At 38.9% G+C, this 5,767-nt stretch overlaps 1 protein-coding gene across 2 annotated transcripts in view; it reads right to left on the reverse strand.

Moving 5' to 3' along the window:
* The window catches only part of znf385b (zinc finger protein 385B), a 43,258-nt gene extending 42,066 nt beyond the window's left edge, over positions 1-1,192 (reverse strand). For both annotated transcript variants that reach the window (XM_079667345.1, XM_079667344.1), the window contains exon 1: positions 998-1,192. The gene's annotated coding sequence lies outside the window, so the exon portion shown is untranslated. The remainder of the gene's footprint in view (positions 1-997) is intronic.
* Between the last annotated feature and the right edge of the window lie 4,575 nt (positions 1,193-5,767).

A 5,767-nucleotide genomic window follows, 5' to 3' on the forward strand; every position in this document is an offset into this window, starting at 1 on the left:
GAATGGACACATGCAAAGCTATTATCCACCACAGCCGGGTCAACTGTCACTGGTGGACATAACTCAAGTACCTGATTTAAAGGTTAGAAAAACGACCATAATGGAAAAACACTCTTCAGGGCTTTCCTGTGATTTATATGTACAAAAATGTGATGCTTTCTGGTGAAGCTCTGCATATATAATTTAATTACATATGTCATACATTTCTATTTAATATATTATCAATAAAACATCCAATGCAATTCAATTTACCTGACAGCTCAATTTACCTGACAGCTCAATTTACCTGACAGCTCTTGCAACCGGTTACTTAACAGATGAATATATACAAAGGCGCTTTTAAAGTATATCACCCATTTTTACTGGCTGCTTTTACTTAAGGGAAATGTATAGGTGTTTCTTTATCAGTGTTAAGGTTTCATTTGAGGGTTTTCACTTTATTATTTTTATTTTTGTCTAGTTTTACTTTACCAGATGTATAGGATATATTGTACTCTATTTAACTGACAGTTTACGTTCATGTTCTATATAGATTTAAATTAGCTCATAAGACATACTTTTATTACTTATGTAGGAGATCTTAACACCTCTTTTACCACTATTTATTTACTTGATTATTTCCATGTTCTGCCTTTACTTAACATTTCGAAATATATACTTTTAAAAGCAAATTCAGCAAAAATCAGCTCATGCTATATTACACTTTCCACTGATAAAACGTATATTTATTGACTTCAAAATTCAGCAGAGAAACATAGTCAGAAATGTCTTATGAATACCAAAACATGGATAGACTGAAAGGAAAAGCGACACGTAAAAAGTGAGACAGAAGAAAACACACACCGGACAGACGGACACAGTCTGTTAAAAGCATATACTGTTGTTTTGTATTTACCTTTAACTAACAGTGAAAAGAGAAAAGAAATAACACGAGTAAAACAATTTTTTAAAAAGGGAGTAAAAGAGACAGAAGAAGAAGAGGAGGAAGGTGACTTACCGGAGGAGGAGGTGATGGATGATGAAGAGAGTCCTGTAGGTTTGAAGCTCTGAACTCACTCACTGCTGCCAATCACTAATCAATGAGTCTACTACAACACTACAGGTGTGTGTTTCACCTGACTCAGAGTGCACGGTTTTTTTTTGGTGGATCACAACATCGACCGTCCATCATCAAGTATCCTGCACACTGACCACCAACTCCGGGAGAGCAGAGCCGCGCGCTCTGCGTTACACCGGGAGCAGGGCGGCGGGGCTGCGCATGCGCATCACACAAAGAGAGAGAGAGAGAGAGAGAGAGAGAGAGAGAGAGAGAGAGAGAGAGAGAGAGAGAGAGAGAGAGAGAGAGAGAGAGAGAGAGAGAGAGAGAGAGAGAGAGAGAGAGAGAGAGAGAGAGAGAGAGAGAGAGGACATCCTCAATTTTGAAAAATAAATGAAAAACTTAAAACATTACTGGGGAAAATGAGAGCTGCATTCTCGCATGACAGTTTGAGAGAATCAGACTGACCTGCTGTATTTACAGGTATTTTTATATATTTTATTTGTATGTTCTTATTAATGTATGATATTTACTACAGTACCAGCATTATCCTGCACAATAATCAACTACTCACCTTAACTCTTTCTGTTTTTTAATTTTAGTATTTTTATGTATAGATGTCGTAATCGTACTTTGGAAATACTGTATGTCATTATGGCCATTCCAAAAAAAAAAATTGAATTGAGAGAGAAGAGAGAGAGAGAGAGAGAGAGAGAGAGAGAGAGAGAGAGAGAGAGAGAGAGAGAGAGAGAGAGAGAGAGAGAGAGGTTTCTGGTTGAATTTAATTCCAGGTTTTGCTTGGCAAACAAAGGCAAACACCATCTATTTTTAACTATAAATACTGGCTGCCACCGAGACATCGTTTTTTACAGTGTTCAGTCCTTTTTTTTTTTACCTGTTTATCTCCCTGTCTCTCTTTCTGTATTTACTGTCAACTCACCTGTTCATGACGTCAAGAGGTATCAGGTTAAAACCTTAAAGGATCATTACGCCATTTCCTCCAGCCAGAGCTGAAACTGTAGTACATGGAGAGTGGCGTACTTAGATACTCTGTTACAAGAAAAGTCATGCATTCAAAATGTTACTCAAGTAAAAGTATTCATTATGCAAAAGGGGTTTTACCTTTAACTGATTGGTTCTTTTTAGGAGACGCAGAAATTACCAGATTACCAGACACCTGAGACATTTCACACTACCACTCTGAGAGAGACATCTACCTGTCTGTCTCTCTGAAGCTCAATAATGTTGTCAACCTCGAACAAGCCCAACACACACACGCACGCACGCACGCACGCACACACACACACACACAAACACACACACACACTTCAGAAAAGTATTGACTTGCACATAGTTGTTTGATCTTTTCATGGGGGTTGTTGACAAAGACAGAAATACAGCCTTTTCCTTTATATTTCACTTAAAGAGTCATTTAACACAGGCTGAAAACAAAGAGTGCTGTTCTGCCCTCTCCGGGTACAACTTTCAAACCTGTTTCATCTCTGGATGTGGTCAGAAGCGTGCTTTGTTGCACCTGTAAACACACACAGTGATGTCACAGAGCCCTGGAGCTCCTACATCACTGCAGAAAGGGGAGTTAACCCCCAGGAAGTCAACAAAAAAACGAAATTTTGGGGGGTTGTCAAATGACTCTTTAAGAAATCAAATAACAAAAGTGGAGTCCTTTAAGTATTTGGGAAATATACTGGACATACACTGATATTTGAGAGCAACACTGAGATGGTGTTCAAGAAAAGCCATCAATGTCTGTTTTGTCTGAAAGAAATGTAAAGCTCCAGGTTGACAAGACCTTGATGTCAATGCTGTATTGATCTTTTATTGAGTCTATGTTCACTTTCTCTTTGCTGATTTCATCTCAAGTCAAACACAGAAACACGCTGGTCACTGTCTGCAGCAGAGTAACTGTCCCTGAACGGGAAACTGCAGGATCTTTACAACAAACAGTTTAAAAATGCTGAATCCCTCCTGCCTGACTGTTCTCATATTTTACATGTTTCCGTTTCTGCCATCTGGAACCTTCTCAGACTCCCACAAGCTAAAACCTACAACTTCCAAGACTACACCGTCTGCCATCTCTCTCACAACTCTAGACGAAAGGTAATTATTTGCACAATCCTTTAACGAACGAATTTTGGTGTTAGATGTATGGCCCCTGCGTTTTCTTTTGTCTGCAACACACGGCTGCATTCCAACCAATGCACATGGGGACAAATACAGTTATGTTATTGTTTTATGTCTATTTGTATGTGATGAACCAACCAGCAAATGTGGGGAATGTGTCATCATAGTTTTGCTTTTTACACTACACTGATTCTCTGTTTCGGTTCCTTTTTATTGCTCTAGCAGCTTTTTTGTTGTTGTTGCGAAAAACCTACTCTTTAGTACCTTTTCAGCACAAAAAAGTTTAAGTCCATCTGGGGATCACAGTGGAGCATTCAGCAGCTAAAGAGACAGATATTTTCCTCAGGAGATTGTAAAAAAACAAAATGGTGAAACACACACAACCGTTAAAAAGGACATATAACACTATTTTCATGTTCATATGTGTATTTTGTGCCTCTAATGTGACATTTTCTCCTACTGCCTGTCCTGAAGCAACCTCTTTTCACCCTCTGTCTGAAACCAGAGCCCAGTCTGCTTTGATTGGTTAGCTGGCCGGCTCAGTTGTGATTGGTCAACTGCTTAGAGATGTCCCGCCCCTTAGCCTATCAGGTAGAATCTGTTTGAAGCGCCATCAAATAAACCCATAGTAGTTACATAGCGGTAATGGAAGTAAACAAATGAGTCCAATGGAGCGTTTCGGGGGGGGGGGGGGGGGGAATTGACTTTGGGATTTTTAGCCTTTGCAAAACCATCTACATGCACAAAAACCTATAAGACACTACAGGAAAGGCCAAACCAAAAGCTTAAATCAATTCTTAAGTTGTCCAAACCTGCCGAGTGCCTAAATAAGCCACCATATACTAAGAAGTGTAACATGTCAAATGTATCAGGTGATAATATGTTAATGATGAGATCCAAGCTTGTGTCTACTGCCCTCAAGTGGCCAAAAGCTGAGTTGCGGCATGTTTAAAAGACGTTTGGAGCCGTTCAGTGAAGCTAAATAATGTTTTACACTGAGGGGTAATTTCAAATCCAAAGACTTTAAATTAATTATTCCTCGTTCGTCCAATCATGTTGTAAACTTATTAAAACCTTAGTCTTACATGTTTGATATATATTAGAATGTGAAAGATGGAGATAATCTTCTCATCTCATCAATCTCTCTGATCTTATTATAATAATTATAAAGTAATTGTTAGACTTCTCACTTCTTACCTCTCTCTCTCTCTCTCGCCTTGCTGTGGTTCTTTGCAGCTCCTCGGTCCCAGTGGATATTTTCTTTTTGCTGCAGCATGACATCCAGCCAATCACAGTCCAGCACTGCAACGACCCACTTACATACACACACACATCCCCCCTCTCTCACCTTGAACATCACATCAAGGTTTGCACAAGGATACAGAGTGTGCATGTGAATGTGGTGTGAGAGAGAGAGTGATAGTGTTGGGAGACACTCCAGTAAAACCAGTACAAACACATACAGAGATGATAAAAACCAGTCTACACACAAAAACAGATTTAATTCTCTGCCAACTTTCTGATCTGCTTCCCCAAGAGCCACGTCCGTCCACATTTTTTGGGGGGAAAACTCTTCTGTCCTTTGTTGCAGAGGGTTAGATGAGAAGCTTGATATCACTTTTCAAGGAGACAATTATCTTTGAACATACTGGAGACAGAGGGAAACAACCTTGTCCTGAAAGCTGCAGAACAGGAATTCTACATATTAACGATGGTAACAGTCTATGATTAAAACCCATAGCGGCCAGGCAACACTCTGATGTCTATGCCAACTTGTGTTTGCAGACTTGCTTACCTCAAATTCTCCCTTGAGAGACAATTAAAGTATTTTTTATTGATTTGTTAGCTTTTTTCTGTTGGTTAATACCTAAAAATATCCTCCACCTTTCAACCAAATATAGCCCCAGTTCAGCGAAATCTTTGACCTAAAATTACCCAAATGACATTTCAATGTGACTTTCACTGCAGCTTGTTTAACGCCATTGCGTAATACTGCTATCAGTACATTGTTTCCTGTGGAGTTTACGAGGGGGTATGAATCCTCCTCTGGATTTAAAGAGCCAAGAGATGACCTGAAAGCTCAGTCAGCAGGTAACGGGTCGTTTCTTATCAAACCAAAAGGCTTAGTGGCAGTGGCTATAATTGGAGAGGAATTTAAGTAACAGTATAAGCTGAAGACGGTGTACCAAAAACAAATAAGGCCTTCAATAAAAAATTATAATTGTAAATATGTTTTGCCAAAGTCTTACAGCAGAGGCTAGATTTTCTAAAGCCTTTTATGAAGTTTTCTCTTACCACTTGTAATACAAAATGCTGTAGGGTTTTCTTATCATAAAAAATATATACCCAGCTTTAAAATATAAATATAGAATTTTTCTTAGTTAAATATACAAATACACTATAAATAATGTATTATTGTGGAAAGACATCCCTCAGAACCAACAATAATAGATGTTTTCTAGTGTGTGTCATAGTTTACCTTTTTATTTAGCTCCTCCTTCATGTTTTATTCCTCAACAGCTGGGCATTGTGACAGAACATCGTGTTGGGCGGGAGAAACCAGGCGGTGCCATTTTGTCAAATGGCACC

This window comes from Notothenia rossii (genome assembly GCF_949606895.1).
Source record: "Notothenia rossii genome assembly, chromosome: 2".
NCBI classification, from domain to species: domain Eukaryota; kingdom Metazoa; phylum Chordata; class Actinopteri; order Perciformes; family Nototheniidae; genus Notothenia; species Notothenia rossii.